The sequence below is a fragment of the Tamandua tetradactyla genome, chromosome 7, assembly GCF_023851605.1.
Source record: "Tamandua tetradactyla isolate mTamTet1 chromosome 7, mTamTet1.pri, whole genome shotgun sequence".
NCBI lineage: Eukaryota > Metazoa > Chordata > Mammalia > Pilosa > Myrmecophagidae > Tamandua > Tamandua tetradactyla.
The window spans coordinates 90130614-90150257 of record NC_135333.1 but is presented as its reverse complement, the minus strand read 5'-3'; the positions used below and the strand labels follow the sequence as shown (position 1 = coordinate 90150257).

The window sequence follows — 19644 nt, the reverse complement described above, 5'->3', positions numbered from 1 at the left end:
CCTGTTTTATTGGTTTGGGGTCATATTGTCCTTTTAAATGACAAAGGAAATGTAACACAGAAATAGCTAACTGTTGTGGAGCCTATAAACATATAAATGTTCCACACAGTATAAAAGCAAAATAGAGTTTATTGGGGAGAACTTTATGAGCATAAAAGTAGCAGAGCTCACAAAATCCCCCTGTTGGGCCCAGGGAAATGTGCTTAGGCTGGGACTAGACATGTATCCCAAGAGGACCCACCCCATAATGCTCTGCAGACTTACAGAGAACAGCCGGCACGAACGGGAGCTTTCAGAGCAAGCTGTCAGGGAGGGGCACTTCCAGAGCTCAGCCTGGTATCTGCCTGCTCCTCCCTTGAGCTAATTTAGGCCTACCAAGACAGCTTCCTGCTAGCTACTGAAAAGAGGATAAAATGGGCCTCCTGTGACTTTTTTTTTGCCAATAGTCCTAAAAGTAGAGTCAAACAAACACTTGTACATGCATGTTCACGGAAGCACACTATTCCCAATAGCCAAAAGGTAGACACAACCCAAATGTCTATCGAATGAAGGATGAGCAAATTGCGGTATATGTCCACCATGAACGATGCACTGATATATGCAGCAATGTGGATGAACCTCGGAAACATGCTAAATGAAAGAAGCCAGACACAAAAGGTCATGTAATGTATGATTCCACTTATCTGAAATATCCAGAGTGGGAAATCCGCAGAAACAGGAAGAGATTGGTAGATGCCAGGGGGATGAGGGAAGGAGCGATGGGGAGTATCAACTTAATGGGTACAAGGTTTTTTGGGGGGGTGATGAAAATGTTTTGGAACTAGACAGAGGTGTGTTGGTTGCACAACATTGTGAGTGTACTAAATGCCACTGAATTATTTACTTTCATATGGCTAATTTACTATTACTAGAATTTCACCTTACCTTTTAAAAGTGAAGTCCCCTTATGAGATCCCCAAAAGAGCCCAGGATGCCCTGTCTTTCTTAAAATAGGTAAAGAGGCTGTAAGGTAATCCCAGTAACCGCCTCATTCACACAAGGACAAGTACCCAGTGGAGGGAGGAGGGCAGCAGCAGCTTAATACTACTTTATAAAAATCCACAGGGCTGCCTTGATCTCACTGGAGAGGCCTCTGGGCACCCAAAGATGACCAAGTGACACACCTCATAGAGGATGGCAAGGGATGGTAATTGGAGAAGCTTACAGAGAGGCTCCAGCAGCACAGACAAGTAGTAGTGGCCAGTGCGGACAAGAGAAAGTCCAGAAAACCCTGGGGCCCACAGCCTCTTGGAACCACAAAGGAGCATGTCCTTGGCACCAGCAGTGGCTTAAGAGCAGCAGTAATGGGGGGGGGGGGGGGGGGAGTTGGGCCAGGTGACAGTGATTCATTCATGCAGTCAGTAATTTCCATTCATGCAGTCAGTAATTTCTTTCTGTATTCAATGGTACAGTATTGAGTAGTATATTCAGGATAACAGAACTCAAAGAAGGCAGTGACTCTAGAAAGATCAGGACCTGATTCCCCATTATCAAAGGAAGTGCCGAGTCAAAGCAACTTCTGAAAACAGCCCAGACCAAGGATGAGGGCTGACACACTCCCTCCAGGTGAAATCGGGACCCAGGAAGTTTGGGGGTTGACGAGTGGCATCTCGGTTCAGCGCCTGGCACAGTGCATACATAATGAGGCTTCACTAAAATGTGTCCCTTGTTTTCTACTGGATAGTATGTCTCAAAAACAAGAAATACATCTACATATCCACCTACCTGCATACAAATGGTCAGAATCGAGACCTATACTTCCTCATGCTAGGTTTCTAAATAAAATAAGCCCTGAAAGAAACGCTTTTCTACTCAAACTTCAAGAGAGTCACCAAACATAGGGAGCGGCTCTGATTCTAAAGAAATCCATGCCATTTTCCACACCAGACTCATGAAACTCCACCCTACAGAAGTGAAAATGTCAGCGTTAGCAACAAGTTATCACAGTACCTGCTTTACCACCAGCTCTGGGGTGACTGCAAGCATACGTTCTAATACTTTCATTTTAATCAACCACTGAATAACTAATTAAAATATTAATATCTGCCCATCTTCAAACAGGAAAATACAAATTTCCTGAAGTTGGACTCTATTTAGCCCGCTTGCCAAAAGAGTAGGAGCATTGCTTGATTCGCTACCAAGAAAAGCATTAGTCACAGAATGGCTTACAGCATTTCAGAACTCTGAAGGTCCTTAGAGAGCTTCACATACGCTTATTTTGAGTGACATTGAGTCAGAACTTAGTAGGTTTTGGCCCATGGCAAGATTTACAAAGGAGACACCAGATACAATGGGTTTTTATTATTAATTTTTTTCTGATTATAAAAACAGTGCATGCCATTGTAGAAAGTTTAGGAATGCAGAAAAGTACAAGATAAGAGACAATCACCCATAATACAACCACCTGGACATAGAGCTATTAGCATCTTACCATATTTTTAAATGCATACTTTATTTTCCGGACTATTTTTTTAAAGTCTACATAGCAATTTTTGTGTGTGTTTTCTTTCTACCAATTCAGATCATACTGAAAAATATACAAATTGAATTTTTGTTATATTATTAGCATTTTCCCAAGTCATTAAATATTCTTGAAAATCTGATTTCTTGGGTTATATCATATTGATTTACAATAATTTACTCACGATTTCACATTACTGGATATTTAGATTACTTCCAAGATCCAATAAATAATCTTGTACTTAAATATTTGTGAAATCTTCTGATTATTTCATTAGATAAATTCTTAGAGTTACCTGGTCAGACGCCAGTCATTTTAAAGATTCTCGTACAGAAAGGTTATAACAGTTTAAATTCTCATCATGCTCTTACCCATTATAGGTATTATGTTATTTATATTAAACAATAAGACTCAAGTGCAAACCAAAAGATTCCATTACTTATAAACATGCACATATCAAATCATATGTAATCCCTCTTTCCTAAACAGACATTAGCTGAAATTTCCCCTTTTAAACATCTGGTAGAGTTTCACATTCATTGGCAGGTTTAAAAAAATTTTTATTTTATTTTATTTTATTTATTTATTTTTAACTTTTTTTATTAATTAAAAAAATTAACAAACAAAACATTAAGATATCATTCCATTCTACATATACAATCAGTAATTCTTAATATCATCACATAGTTGCATATTTATCATTTCTTAGAACATTTGCATCGATTTAGAAAAAGAAGTAAAAAGACAACAGAAAAAGAAATAAAATGATAATAGAGGAAAAAAAGATTATACATACCATACCCCTTACCCCTCACTTTCATTTACCACTAGCATTTCAAACTAAATTTATTTTAACATTTGTTCCCCCTATTATATATTTTTATTCCATGTGTTCTACTCGTCTGTTGATATAGTAGCTAAAAGGAGCATCAGACACAAGGTTTTCACATTCACAGAGTCTCACTGTGAAAGCTATATCATTGTTCAATCATCAATAAGAAACATGGCTACTGGAACACAGCTCTACATTTTCAGGCAGTTCCCTCCAGCCTCTCTGCTACATCTTGAACAACAAGGTGATATCTAATTAATGCATAAGAATAACCTCCAGGATAACCTCTTGACTCTGTTTGGAATCTCTCAGCCATTGACACTTTGTCTCATTTCACTTTTCCCCCTTTTGGTCAAGAAGGTTCTCTCAATCCCTTGATGTTAATTCTCAGCTCATTCTAGGGTTTTTCTCAGTCCCTTGATGCTGAGTCTCAGCTCATTCCAGGATCTCTGTCCCACATTGCCAGGAAGGTCCACACCCCTGGGAGTCATGTCCCACGCAGAGAGGGGGAGGGTGGTGAGACTGCTCGTCATGTTGGCTGGAGAGAGAGGCCACATCTGAGCAACAAAAGAGGCTCTCTTGGGGGTGACTCAGGCCTAAATTTTAAGTAGACTTGACCTATCCTTTGTGGGGTTAAGTTTCATATGAACAAACCCCAAGACTGGGGGCTCAGCCTATAGCTTTGGTTGTCGACACTGCTTGTGAGAATATTAAGAATTCAACTTGGGGAAGTTGAATTTCTCCCCACTCTCACCATTCCCCGAAGGGGGCTTGCAAATACTTTTCCAGTCACTGATCAAGTCACTCTGGGATTCATCGGGACATCACTCTGGACAAACCAACAAAATCTCATGTCCTACCTGAGATTCCAAGTACTTATGACGTTCAATCAAACTATCTACATGAGTTATATTAGGAAATGCTCTAGTCAAAATATAAATTTTGTAACAAATAAACATTTTTTGCTTTAGTCTCACACATAAGGTGACATTTTAAAGTATTAATTGTCATCTATTTTCAGCACCCTGCAATAATGACATTCCTTTGTTCTTCCTCATGCAAAAACATTTTTAAAATTTGTACATTGTACATTTCACTATTATTATACACTCTAGGCATTCCCAGATTATACCATCTCGATCTTTAACATCTATCTTTCTTTCTGATTTCGTTTATGTCCCCAGTCCTCCTCCCTCTATCATTCTCACATGCAGCTTCATTCAGTGTTTTAACATAATTACATTACAGTTAGGTAGTATTGTGCTGTCCATTTCTGAGTTTTTGTATCCAGTCCTATTGACAGTCTGTATCCCTTCATCTCCAATTACCCAATATCTTAACCCTATTTCTATCTCCTGATGGTCTCTGTTACCAACAACATATTCCAAGTTTATTCACTAATGTCAGTTCATATCACTGAGACCATACGGTATTTGTCCTTTAGTTTTTGGCTAGTCTCACTCAGCATAATGTTCTCAAGGTCCATCCATGTTGTTACATACTTCAAAAGTTTATTCTGCCTTAAAGCTGCATAATATTCCATTGTATGTATATACCACAGTGTGTTTAGCCACTCGTCTGTTGATGGACATTTTGGCTGTTTCCATCTCTTTGCAATTGTAAATAATGCTGCTATAAATATTGGTGTGCAAGTGTCCGTTTGTGTCTTTGCCCTTAAGTCCTCTGAGCAATGGTATTGCTGGGTCATATGGCAATTCTATATTCAGCTTTTTGAGGAACTGCCAAACTGCCTTCCACAGTGGTTACACCATTTGACATTCCCACCAACAATGGATAAGTGTGCCTCTTTCTCCACATCCTCTCCAGCATTTGTCATTTTCTGTTTTGTTGATAATGGCCATTCTGGTGGGTGTGAGATGATATCACATTGTGGTTTTGATTTGCATTTCTCTAACGTCCAGGGACGTTGAGCATCTTTTCATGTGCCTTTTGGCCATTTGTATTTCCTCTTCTGAGAGGTGTCTGTTCAAGTCTTTTTCCCATTTTGTAATTGGATTGGCTGTCTTTTTGTTGTTGAGTTGAACAATCTTTTTATAAATTCTGGATACTAGACCTTTATCTGATATGTCGTTTCCAAATATTGTCTCCCATTGTGTAGGCTGTCTTTTTACTTTCTTGATGAAGTTCTTTGATGCACAAAAGTGTTTAATTTTGAGGATCCTCCATTTATTTATTTATTTCTTCAGTGCTCTTGCTTTAGGTGTAAGGTCTATAAAACCACCTCCAATTATAAGATTTATAAGATATCTCCCTACATTTTCCTCTAACTGTTTTATGGTATTAGACCTAATGTTCAGATCTTTGATCCATTTTGAGTTAACTTTTGTATAGAGTGTGAGATATGGGTCCTCTTTCATTCTTTTGCATATGGATATCCAGTTCTCTAGGCACCATTTATTGAAGAGATTGTTCTGTCCCAGGTGAGTTGGCTTGACTGCCTTATCAAAGATCAAATGTCCATAGATGAGAGGGTCTAGATCTGAGCACTCTATTCGATTCCATTGGTCAATATATCTATCTTTATGCCAGTACCATGCTGTTTTGACCACTGTAGCTTCATAATATGCCTTAAAGTCAGGCAGCATGAGACCTCCAACTTCGTTTTTTTTACCTCAAGATACTTTTAGCAATTCGGGGCACCCTGCCCTTCCAGATAAATTCGCTTATTGGTTTTTTTATTTCTGAAAAGTAAGTTGTTAGGATTTTGATTGGTATTGCATTGAATCTGTAAATCAATTTAGGTAGAATTGACATCTTAACTATATTTAGTCTTCCAATCCATGAACATGGTATGCCCTTCCATCTGTATAGGTCTTCTGTGATTTCTTTGAACAATTTCTTGTAGTTTTATTTGTATAGGTCTTTTGTCTCTTTAGTTAAATTTATTCCTAAGTATTTATTCTTTTAGTTGCAATTGTAAATGGAATTCGTTTCTTGATTTCCCCCTCAGCTTGTTTATTACTAGTGTATAGAAACACTACAGATTTTCGAATGTTGATCTTGTAACCTGCCACTTTGCTGTACTCGTTTATTAGCTTTAGTAGTTTTGCTGTGGATTTTTCAGGGTTTTCAACGTATAGTATCATATCATCTGCAAACAGTGATAGTTTTACTTCTTCCTTTCCAATTTTGATGCCTTGTATTTCTTTTTCTTGTCTAATTGCTCTGGCTAGAACTTCCAACATGATGTTGAATAACAGTGGTGATAGTGGACATCCTTGTCTTGTTCCTGATCTTAGGGGGAAAGTTTTCAGTTTTTCCCCATTGAGGATGATATTAGCTGTGGGTTTTTCATATATTCCCTTTATCATTTTAAGGAAATTCCCTTGTATTCCTATCCTTTGAAGTGTTTTCAACAGGAAAGGATGTTGAATCTTGTCAAATGCCTTCTCTGCATCAATTGAGATGATCATGTAGTTTTTCTGCTTTGATTTGTTGATATGGTATATTACATTAATTGATTTTCTTATGTTGAACCATCCTCGCATACCTGGGATGAATCCTACTTGGTCATGATGTAGAATTCTTTTAATGTGTTGCTGGATTCAATTTGCTAGAATTTTGTTGAGGATTTTTGCATCTATATTCATTAGAGAGATTGGTCTGTAGTTTTCTTTTTTTGTAATATCTTTGCCTGGTTTTGGTATGAGGGTGATGTTGGCTTCATAGAATGAATTAGGTAGCTTTCCCTCCACTTCAATTTTTTTGAAGAGCTTGAGCAGGGTTGGTACTAATTCTTTCTGGAATATTTGGTAGAATCACATGTGAAGCCATCTGGTCCTGGACTTTTCTTTTTGGGAAGCTTTTTAATGACTGATTCAATTTCTTTACTTGTGATTGGTTTGTTGAGGTCATCTATTTCTTCTTGAGTCAAAGTTGGTTTTTCATGCCTTTCTAGGAAGTTGTCCATTTCATCTACATTGTTGTATTTATTAGCATAAAGTTGTTCATAGTATCCTGTTATTACCTCCTTTATTTCTGTGAGGTCAGCGGTTATGTCTCCTCTTCCATTTCTGATCTTATTTATTTGCATCCTCTCTCTTCTTGTTTTTGTCAATCTTGCTAAGGGCCCATCAATCTTATTGATTTTCTCATAGAACCAACTTCTGGTCTTATTGATTTTCTCACTTGTTTTCATGTTCTCAATTTCATTTATTTCTGCTCTAATCTTTGTTATTTCTTTCCTTTTGCTTGTTTTGGGGTTAGTTTGCTGTTCTTTCTCCAGTTCTTCCAAGTGGACAGTTAATTCCCGAATTTTTGCCCTTTCTTCTTTTTTGATATAGACATTTAGGGCAATAAATTTCTCTCTTAGCACTGCCTTTGCTGCATCCCATAAGTTTTGATATGTTGTGTTTTGATTTTCCTTTGCCTCGAGATATTTACTGATTTCTCTTGCAAGTTCTCCCTTGACCCAGTGGTTGTTTAAGAGTGTGTTGTTGAGCCTCCACATATTTGTGAATTTTCTGGTGCTCTGCCTATTATTGATTTCCAACTTCATTCCTTTATGATCTCAGAAAGTGTTGTGCATGATTTCAAGTTGAGACTTGCTTTGTGACCCAGCATATGGTCTATCTTTGAGAATGATCCATGAGCACTTGAGAAAAAGGTGTATCCTGCTGTTGTGGGGTGTAATGTTCTATAAATGTCTGTTAAGTCTAGCTCATTTATTGTAATATTCAAATTCTCTGTTTCTTTATTGATCCTCTGTCTAGATGTTCTGTCCATTGATGAGAGTGGGGAATTGAAGTCTCCAACTATTATGGTAGATGTGTCTATTTCCCTTTTCAGTGTTTGCAGTGTTTGCCTCACATATTTTGGGACATTCTGGTTCGGTGCATAAATATTTATGATTGTTATGTCTTCTTGTTGAATTGTTCCTTTTATTTTTACATTTGAAGTCTAATTTGTTGGATATTCGTATAGCTACTCCTGCTCTTTTCTGATTGTTATTTGCGTGAAATATCTTTTCCCAACCTTTCACTTTCAATCTATGTTTATCTTTGGGTCTAAGATGTGTTTCCTGTAGACAGCATATAGAAGGATCCTGTTTTTTAATCCATTCTGCCAGACTATGTCTTTTGATTGGGGAGTTCAATCCATTAACATTTAGTGTTATTACTGTTTGGGTAGTACTTTCCTCTACCATTTTGCCTTTTGTATTTTATATGTCATATCTAATTTTCCTTCTTTCTACACTCTTCTCCACATCTCTCTCTTCTGTCTTTTTGTATTGGTCTCTAGTGCTCCCTTTAGTATTTCATGCAGAGCTGGTCTCTTGGTCACAAATTCTCTCAGTGACTTTTTGTCTGAAAATGTTTTAATTTCTCCCTCATTTTTGAAGGACAATTTTGCTGGATATAGAAGTCTTGGTTGGCAGTTTTTCTCTTTTAGTAATTTAAATATATCATCCCACTGTTTTTTCACCTCCATGGTTTCTGCTGAGAAATCTACACATAGTCTTATTGGGTTTCCCTTGTATGTGATGGAATGCTTTTCTCTTGCTGCTTTCAAGATCCTCTCTTTCTCTTTGACCTCTGACATTCTAACTAGTAAGTGTCTTGGAGAACGTCTATTTGGATCTGTTCTCTTTGGGGTGCGCTGCACTTCTTGGATCTGTAATTTTAGGTCTTTCATAAGAGTTGGAAATTTTTCAGTGATAATTTCTTCCATTAGTTTTTCTCCTCCTTTTCCCTTCTCTTCTCCTTCTGGGACACCCACAACATGTATATTTGTGAGCTTCATATTATCATTCAATTCCCTGAGTCCCTGCTCATATTTTTCCATTCTTTTCCCTATAGTTTCTGTTTCTTTTTGGATTTCAGATGTTCCACCCTCCAGTTCACTAATCCTAACCTCTGTCTCTTGAAATCTACCATTGTAGGTTTCCATTGTTTTTTTCATCTCTTCTACTGTATCTTTCATTCCCATAAGTTCCGTGATTTGTTTTTTCAGACTTTCCATTTCTTCTTTTTGTTCATTCCTTGCCTTCTTCATGTCCTCCCTCAATTCATTGATTTGATTTTTGATGAGGTTTTCCATTTCTGTTTGTATATTCCGAATTAATTGTTTCAGCTCCTGTATCTCATTTGAACTATTGGTTTGTTCCTTTGACTGGGCCGTATCTTCAATTTTCCTTGTGTGATTTATTTTTTGCTGGTGTCTAGACATTTAATTACCTTAATTAGTTTATTCTGGAGATTGCTTTCACTTATCTTACCTAGGGTTTTCTTGCTAGATGAGTTTGTTGTCTATCTGTTCTTTGACCTTCAGTTCAGCTTTTTCTGGGCCTCTAGCTTAAGTTTTGTTTAACACAGGGTAATTTTTCAGTTCTTGTTTTCTTGTTTCTTGTCCTACTTGTGAGGTGCCTTTTCCCTCCCCACCCTTAGGAGGGTCTACATAGGTATTACAGACTCCAGCCGGGTTTTCCCAGACTAAACTGGCCTCCTATCAGGGATAAGGAGTCACCTGCTTCAGTTTTCCCTGAGGGTGAGACCCAGCAGGTTGAAAGACTTTCCTGTGACGTCTCTGGGCTCTGTTTTTCTTATCCTGCCCAGTATGTGGTGCTTTTCTGCCTGTGGGTCCCACCAGCAAAAGATGTTGTGGCTCCTTTAACTTTGGAAGGCTCTCCCTGCTGGGGGCGTGGTGGAGACAGAGGAGAGGTTGTAGGCTGGTTTTAATGGCTTCAAATTGCCAAGCCTTGGGGTCTGAATTCCTTGAGAGAGGGATTCCACCTAAGTTGGGCTTCACCCCTCTTAGGGAAGGCACAGGTGGGAGACAGCCCTGAAAGCAGTCTGTTTCTGACTATGCCTGGGGCAGTTGCAGCCCCAGTAGTCCCACTGCTGAATCCAGAGGCAGCCAAGCCTCCATAGAGACAGCCACAAAACCCTCCATTTCATCCCCTTTTCTCTTTTTCCATTAGCCCAATAAGTGACCTCCGCCTTGACCAGTTTCGCCTGAGCTGGGGGCCTATTTTCAGTAGTCAGAATTTGTTTATTAATGCCACAATTGGTGTTTGGTTGGACTCAGTCCCTGCTACTGTTAGAATGTCTTTCCTTTCCCTCCAGGAAGCCACCTGTGGGGGAGGGGTGCTGGGCGCTAGCCTCCGCGGCTTGGGGAACTCACAGTTCTGGAGACTCGCAGCCGGTCCAGCTGGTCCAGAATGGGGTACGCTGTGTGTCCGGTCACTGATGCGGCCCCAGGAGCTGTTCTGTACTGTTTCTGGTTATTTAGTAGTTGTTCTGGAGGACAAACTAAAACGTGCACATTGCTAAACTGCCATCTTGGCCCCTCCAAAAAAATATATTTTTAATTGTATAATGTAACATATATATAAAGGAAACAAAGAAAAAAAGCAATAATTTTCAAAGCACACTTCAACAAATATTTACATAACAGATCCCAGAGTTTTTTATGGGCTACTAGTTCATCATCTCAGATTTTTTCTCCTAACTGTTCCAGGGCACTGGAGGCTAGAAAGAACATATATATATATTCATATATATGCATTTTTTTTATCACAATCTACTTTTTTGTAACACACTTACAAAAAATGAACAAGAAATTTCAAAGCACATTGCTACAGTTAGTTGTATTATAGATTTCAGAGTTTGGTATGGGTTACAATTGCACAATTTTAGGCTTTTAATTCTAGTGACCCTAAGATACTAGAGATTAAAAGAAATACCAGTATAATGATTCAGCAATCATACTCATTTGTTAAACCCTACCTTCTCTGTAACTCCAACATCAACCTTGATCTTTCTCCCACTCTTTAGTGGTATTTGGGCTATGCCCATTCTAACTTCTTCATATTGGAAGGGGCTGTTAATAATATGGGATGGGGATGGAACTAGCTAATGTTCTGGAGAGGCTGGCCCCTCTGTATTTCAGGACATATCTGGACCAGAGACCCATCTGGAGGTTGTAGGTTCCTGCAAAGTTACCCTAGGGCATGAAACCTTTGTAGAATCATATATAATGTCCAAGGTGTTCTTTAGGGATGGCAGGAATGGTTTTGGTGGGGGTTTGGCAAGATAGCAATGTCTAACTGAAGCTTTCCTCCAGTGCAGCCTCTCAAATCTCCAACTCTCAGCCAGATATCTTAGTTACACCTCTTTTCCCTCTTTTGGTAAGGGTGGCATTGTTGAGCCCATGGTGCCAGGATCAGCTCATCCCTGGGAGGTACCTCCCATGCCACCAGGGAGATTTTCACCCGCGGATGTCATGTCCCACATAGGGTGGAGGGCAATCATTTCACTTGCAGAGCTGGGCCTAGAGAGACAAGCCATATCTGAGCAACAAAAGGTCCTCTGGGAATGACTCTTAGGCATACATTTAGGTAAGTTAAGCTTCTCCACTATATACATAAACTTCACAAGAGCAAGCGTCAAGACCAAGGGCTTGGCCTATTGATTAGGGTGTCCCTAGTGTTTGACATCATATCAGGGGTTTCCCCAGTGGTAAAATTTAATAGCACCATATTTTTTCTTTCATCCCTCAAGGAACTTTGCCAATACTTTTTGATTATCTGCTTAATATACTTTGGGATGTATCCAGGCATTACATTATGCTATACAGGATTAAAGGCCCACATTCTTATTCTGGGGTCCCTGTGTTTAGATTGTTTAAATGATCTATCCAGACAGGTTGAGTTAGATTATATGCTACAGAAAATTTAGGTTCTGGACAAAATAAATCTTTCTTCTTTTGGTTTCAAAGAGTAGGTGAAGTTCTGAAATGCAAACAATGTCTCTTTTACTCCTGTGCTCTGAATTACCTTAATCTCCACCTGATCATCTTCATTCTTATCTCTAAATACCAGGTTATACATATAATAGACTCTCAAAATCCAGAAATGACAATTACTGTTCTGGACCACATGTGACCGCTATAAGAGCTTACAATCTTGGCCCCAGTTTTCTTGTAAGTATTTTCTAAATGAGATCATACAATATTTGCTCGTTTGGTTCTGACTTATTTTGCTTCACCAAATGTCCCACAGGTTCATTCGCACCATCACTGACAGATTTTTAAAAAGCATTTTTCTTCACACTTCTTTTCTACATTATTTGTGTGTATATTTACAATGAGCACACATAACTTTTATAATAAAAAAAAACTCAGTTAAATAAAAACATGAGGACATCCATGTTTCAGCCAAAACTGCCATTGTGCGGTAACTTGTCAAAATGATGAACACATAAGCTAAGAGAAGAGGAACTCTTCTATATTTTCTATGCCATTTAGAAAATGTGGAGCTGTTCCCTTGGCCACTTACATGGGAATCTACAAGAAAGGTGATATTTTGACATCAAAGGACCAGGCACTGTCGAAAAAGGAATGCCCCATAAATGTTACAGTGGTGCATTAGTTTGGAGGCTACCAGAATGCGATATACCCAAATTGGAACAGCTTTTATAGAGGGGAATTTAATAAGTTACAAGTTTCCAGTTCTAAGGAAGTGAAAGTGTCCAAATTAAGGCACCACTAAGAGGTCACCTTCACTCAAGAAAGGCTGATGGATCAGGAACACCTCTGTCAGCTGCTAAGTCACATGGCTGGTATCTGCTGGTCCCTTGCTTCTGGGTTCAGTTGCTTTTAGCTTCTGTTCCCATGGGGCCCCTCACCTTGCTTCTCCGGCACTGGCTTTCATCTCTTGGCTTCCCTTGGTTCTTTCCAAGTTCTGGCTTGCTTAATATCTCATGGCAATGGCTACTGGGCTTCAAATATCTCCAGACATCCATGTCTCTGTTCTCTATGTGTACATCTGTGTCAGCACTGCTGTGAAGTTTCCGTCAGTTCTGTGGCTTCTGTAGTTTCTGTCAGCTCTGTCGTTTCTCTCCAAAATGTTTCCTCTTTTAAAGGATTTCAGTAAACTAATCAAGGCCCACTTGGAATGGGTGGAACCACATCTCCATGGGGAAAATCTAATCAAAAGTTGCACACTGCCGTGTTGAGTCAGGATTAAAAGAAATGGCTTGGATCCAATCCACAAGATTGGATCAGGATTAAAACATGGCTTTTCTGGAGGCACATATTTTCAAACGAGGACACATGGCAAAATCAGAAGAGTCCATAAATTGTGCAGTATGCTGTTGGTGTTTTTGCACATGCACAAGTTAAGGGCAAGATTTTAGTCAAGAGACTTAATATACCTGTTGAACACTCTAAGTAAGCACTCTAAGAGCTGAAATGGCATCTTGAAATGTGTGAAGGAAAATGATCAGAAAAAGAAGGAAGCCAAAGAGAACATGCTTCGTTCTACTGAAGTACCTACCTGCTCCACCCAAAGAAGCACACTTTGTGAGAACCAACAGAAATGAGCCTGAACTGCTGGCACATTTTCCCTATGAATTCATGCATAATAGGTGTAAAAATAAATAAAAGACCTCTGGATTTAAAACAAGACAATAAGCAACCATGAAGAAATGGCTTTAATTCAATGGTACCACAGATAAACAGTTGCTGAGTTGCATACTTATTTACACACATCATTCTGAATAAAATATCATAAAACACAATCAGAGTATTTGTTTTCTTATGCGTCCAATGGGATACAAAGAAAAAAAGACTTAATTTTTTTTGTTTGTTTGTTTAGTCTTTCAGAAAGATTTTAACAGGAAGGAAACAATGCACTGGCATGGTTTTAAGAGGCATTGACTTAGATAGTATAGCTTGATTTTCTTAGCTCAATGAGGGGAAAATCATCTTTTACTATGAAAATAGTGTTAAAAAAAAAAAAAACTTTCTTCGACCTGTACCTTCCCCTGTCTCTTCTCTTTCTTCCTCTACCCACCTTCCCAGTCAAAGCTGTTGGATGAAATGTCCTTTCTGCTCCAAGCTTTCCTGCATTATTGCACCTTCTATGCTGTCTACTTATACATCTGCCTCCTTCACTAGATTGTCAACTACTGGAAAGTAGAAGCCATATCATATTCAACTTTGAATGAAGTCCTATGGCTATCCTCAGATCATGCCTGGCAGCTAGTAAACAAATGAATGTAGGAGTGTGGATGGCTGCAAATTCTTTGCTAATCTCCTCATCTAGAGGTGAAGTCTGCTTCTCCACCTCTAGAATCTGGCTGGGCCTGTGATTCCTTTGACCAACAGAATAGGATAGAAATGACTCCGTGCTATTTCTGAGCAGACATGAAAGGTCCATGTGGAGGATAATCATCACCCTTGGCCAATAGCCTGAGCTAACTACGGCCAACGTTCAGTACCAACTTGCCAGCCCCGAGAATGAACCACCTTGAAAGTTGATCTTCAGGTATCCATCGATCCACCCAGATGACACTAAATGAAGAGAGATGAGCTGTGCCAACCGAGTTCTGACCTAATTTCAAAATCTACAAACATATAAATGATAGATATTGTTTTAAACCACAAAATTTTAGGGTGGTTTGTGATACAGCATTAGATAAAACAAATAGTTTGGTTCTGTTGGGTAAAATCAGAGTCTTTGTTACTTTTCCTCCTTTGTTAATCATTCTGCTTTCTTTCACTTGATTTCTTTGTACATCAGTATACCTTTATTCAGTTCTTGATAGTATGCCGGGATGGTTGGTGTGCCGGCTTGAAAGGATTATGTGTCCTAGAAAAGCCATTTAATTCTAATCTATTTTGTGGATGCAGCTGTTTCTTAATCCCTATTCAGTACTGTAGGTTAGGAACTTGATTAGATTATCTCCACAGAGCTGTGGCTTGCCCAGTTGTGGGTATTAACCATTGATTAGAGGGAGTGTTGACTCCACCTGTTCCAGGTGGGTCTTCATTAATTTACTGGAATCCTTTAAAAGGGGAAACATTTTGGAGAGAGACATGAGAACCACAAAAGCCCATGCAGCCAGAGACCTTTGGGGATGAAGAAAGAAAATTCCCCTGAGGGTGCTTCATGAAACAAGAAGCCCGGAGAGAAAGCTAGCAGACATCCCCAAGCTCGCCATGTGCCTTCCCAGTTAAGAGAGAAACCCTGAACTTCATTGGCCTTTCTTGAGTGAAGGTAACTTCTTGTTGGTACCTTAATTTGGACATTTCTATAGCCTTGCTTTAATTTGGACATTTTCACAGGCTTGGAACTGTAAACTTGCAACTTAATAAATTCCCCTTTTCAAAAGCTGTTCCATTTCTGTTATATCACATTCCAGCAGCTAGCAAACTAGAACAGTCAGTTAGGATGGTTTCTCAAAATTAAAAAAATGCCATACAAAAATAAATATATTTTATGCATGTCTTTTCCCAGTTTTCAGCAATACAATAATCATTTTTCATTAGGAAGGTATGCTTCTTTAAAGACATGTCTGAAAACGTACCAGACTTCCCTTCGGTGAAACAAACATACATTTATTGATAAGGAATATAAAGGCATACGAGAGCTCATGTACCTCTGACCAAACTATCTAATTGAGGACAGGTGAAGAATGCATTTTTTTCAGTGAATGGATTTCTTTATAAAAGATAATCTGCCTAATGCATCCAGCCATGTCAAAGCTAGGAGTGCCAACAGTCTCGCTTCTATCTTTTTGAAATACTACAACATACAGAGCTCTAAGGGCTGATACTGTCCATACTGTAAGACCCTGGTAGGATCAAAACTTCCCTCTTTTCTCAAATTCTTTTAAAATTCTGATTTACAAAGCAAAAAAAAAAAAAAAAAAAAAGATTTCCTGAACAATAGTTAGTTAATTCAATATCACTTCAGGTCTGAATACTAAGAATTCATTTAATTAGTTATACATATTTAGCATATCATTTGACAACTTTAACATGACTACTATCTTAGAGAACAATAAGGTTTTGAACTAAGCATGCTTTTATCTTAAAATCCAAGATTTAAGGACATAACTGTAGGCCTACTTCTCCCTCTCAAGAGGAAGGAGATCTTTAGAATCAGCTCTATTCATGTACATGTGCACGCCACCCTTCTGAGCCTTCCTTTTATAGCCTATAAATATAGACAAACACCCTCCATTCCCAAAACAGTTTCCCCTTCAAGGAGAAATGCAGACTTTATGGCTCGGATGAAGAGCTCCATTCTATGTTGGGAATCTACATTACTCTTTGGCAATGTTAGCTCATTCATTCTTTCAGTCAACAAATAGATTTTTGAGCTATGTTGTAGGCACTATTCTGGGCACTTTAGATTGAGCTGTGAACCACAGACAAGGTCTGTTCTCATGGAGCTTAAATTTTAATGGAGCTAATCTAGTAGATTAGAAAAAGAAAGAACAAGGTAAATTCAGGTACTGCTATGCAGAAAATCAAGCCCAATAGTGTATTAGAGAGTGCCTGGGGTACTTCTTTCAATTTTGTGCCAAAGGAAGGCTCTCTGAGCAGGAGACCTGCACAGGTAAGCCATTCCTCTCACCCCCAGCCTGGTCTAAAAGGAGGGATTGAGAAAAACAAAGTTCAGTATATCTATTTAATATGCTAAATGGCTGTCTTCAGTGGAAGCGGGAATGAGTAATAATTTTAGGGAGATTCTTCCGATGTGAATTAGTGCGGGTTTTTTCTTTTTTACCCTGTTTCTTCTGGTTGGAACCAGGAGAGAATATGTCAGAGCACAGGACTTCAGGAGGCAGGAACAGTGTATTGTAATGCTCATCAGTGGTAAGAAATGTATCCCAGCAAACTGCTGTGTCCTAAGGACTATGGAGGAAGGAGAGCGAGGGGACCCTCCTGGGGACACGGCTTGTGGCATCGAAGAAACATTCTATTTGTTATCTGATTTTAAGTTTGCTTCCAATGTTGTCAGTACTTTATGTTGTTCTCAAGGGTTGAGTTAAATTTGTTAAACCTCCAAAGCTTCATCTGAAATGTTTCAGGAAATGGAAACAGTAGCTCGGACCATGATTAAGCAAAGCTGTGGCAGTAAGATTACAGCAGCCCAGAGAAGTAATGGATATGAGAATGAAACCAGGATTATGAGGAGCCTTCAGAAATGCTTGAAGACAGAATCTGTAGTAATGCATGATGCATGAGCTCACCGAACATTCATTGAACTTTTGCCATATGCCAAGGACTATGTTAATGTGGGGACTACCATGTGAGCAAAAGGAAGCTGGCCCCTGCTTTTGAGAGTTTCATTGTCCGTCAAGCAGTATAGATTTGAAGGGTGGTGTCGTTATTTGGATATAAATGAATGTATGACCCTCAAAAGCAGGGGCCAGCTTCCTTTTGCTCACATGGTAGTAAACTATAGCTCAACAAATGTTTGTTGATTGCCTCCTACGTGCCAGGCACTGTGCTTGGTGCTGGAATTCAGAAGTAGCATTCTCCTTACTCCTACTCCTTTAGTTTTCTGTTCTCTGCTCCATGCAATCTTTAGACACAGCAGAGCTTACAAGATATCGATGTTCCCATGGCCTCCCCAAAGTAATTTCTTTGACTGATGTGCATCATTTAGGAGATAGCACCCTACATAGTATGTGCTTCATACTATTTGATGTGGTACATTTGGGAAATAGCCCAAATCAATGTCTCAATGCCTTTCTCCTTGACTTCTATTTAAAATCCAGTATCACTGCCCAAAAACATGTGGTGCAGTGCCTGGGAAGAGGTGACATTCATTCACAATATTTATTGAGCCCCTACTATGTACAAGAAACTGGGATAGGCACTAAATGCTAGTTTCCTAAACAAGTATAACATATTACTTGCTGTTTGTAGCAATGAGCTTAGTGGGGAATGGAAGATTTTTTCTAAAAAGAAAGAAAATTCAGGTCAATGGTTTCATTATAATTTAGCCAAGGAAAGAATCACTGCAGTTCTAAATTTCAGAAAAGAAAAGGTAGGCCTCCTCAAGGTTTTAAAAGAACCCATGTCCAGATCTTCTTTAATTTTGAATTTCCCTTCAGGCATCAGTCCTAGTGTATACTATTTCCATATTCTTCTCTTTCTTGCCTTCTCTTCTGATCCACCATTGAGAATGGTGAGTCATTCTCTATTAAGTTTGGTCAGTTATTGGCAATTTACTATATTTGACTTGTAAATAAAAGTTAGATGAGTAATTTACATTTATTGTATAAGATCTAGAAAAAGTGTATAGATCACCATTTGCAGACAAAGCCAATATGGCTCAGTTCACTTTTCTTTTGCAATTATGGACACCATGATATTTTGGAGAATTCCACACAGTGTGATGAAAGATCTCCAGTTTTGAAGTCAGGTCTGGCTTGGAGTCCTACTCTTGTATTCACTTCCTGAGTGAATATAGGCAAATTACTTAAACATTTTTCAGCTGGAAAGCAGAGCTACATTTTAGGGCTAAATTGAGAACTGAGACAATCTATGAACATTGTCTGGCAAACACCAGGCAATTTACTCATAGGATCTGTTACTGTATTCCTGGTCACCCCAGTAATCGACATATTCTCTTGGATCTATTTATGGATGCTTCTAACATTTCCTCTTTTGCCTTTTTAAAGTCTGCTATGAATGTACTTATAAATATGAACCTAGTGTCTTCCAAATCTGGAGGGGGAGGAAAACCCAATTAACATAACATTGCATAAAAGTGAGCATACTGGAATTCAAGCTGTGAGATATTAAACAGATTAACTACCATGGGCTGTCGGTGAGGTCATAGGCCTAAAATAATTTGGCAGAGCTAACTCGGACTAACACAAACAGCCTTCTGAACTGGCACGTGGCACAAAAGGTAGTTCTCCTTCTGGTCAAATATAGATGTTGACTCATTCAGTCTGGGTTAAACATCTGAGGGACAAAGTGATATCACCCAAGAAGGGAGGCTGACATCATTCTGCAAATGTTTCTCGTCTGTCTGGTTTTTGGTATTAAATCTTTCTGGCTCCTGTGTCTCATGATTTCCACCAGTGGTCTTAAGTACTACCCTCCTTGAGAGAGGCAACACAGCTCTGGCCTATCTTTAATTTTCCTGTATGTTATAAATATTTTCCCATGTCTGACACAGTATCTGGTTTCCATCCTGTTCATTTTATTGAAACTGGTCTCAAAAGAGCCTCTAAAAATAGTGGAATTGCCCAATCCATTAGATTCCTTTCAGTTTTCTTCCCACAGATCTTGTACAATGGTAGACACTATCAGTCACCTCCTTTTCCTTCTTTGCCTTTCTATATGTGTCTCATGGTTCTCTTAACTTGAAAGACCACCTTTTACAAGCCCTCCTCATTTCTCTTCTTCAACTCACCCTTAGATGTTCTCCAGGACTGTCGTTCTGGCCCTCTTCTCTATCCACAGACTGTCTTGGCTGGTACTTCTCCCAGCTTCCCTGCTCTCACTCACCGTCACTATAATGACCTTTCCCAAATCC

The 19644-nt window shown here is 38.9% G+C and overlaps 1 long non-coding RNA gene across 1 annotated transcript; it reads right to left on the bottom strand.

Annotated features, from left to right (window-relative positions):
• Positions 1–9959: 9959 nt before the first annotated feature.
• LOC143689855 (uncharacterized) lies at positions 9960–19578 on the bottom strand. Its single transcript, XR_013178938.1, has 3 exons — positions 19522–19578; positions 10476–10603; positions 9960–9984 (listed from the first exon to the last, which is right to left on the bottom strand). It is a non-coding gene; the product is annotated as an uncharacterized LOC143689855 (long non-coding RNA).
• Positions 19579–19644: the final 66 nt, after the last annotated feature.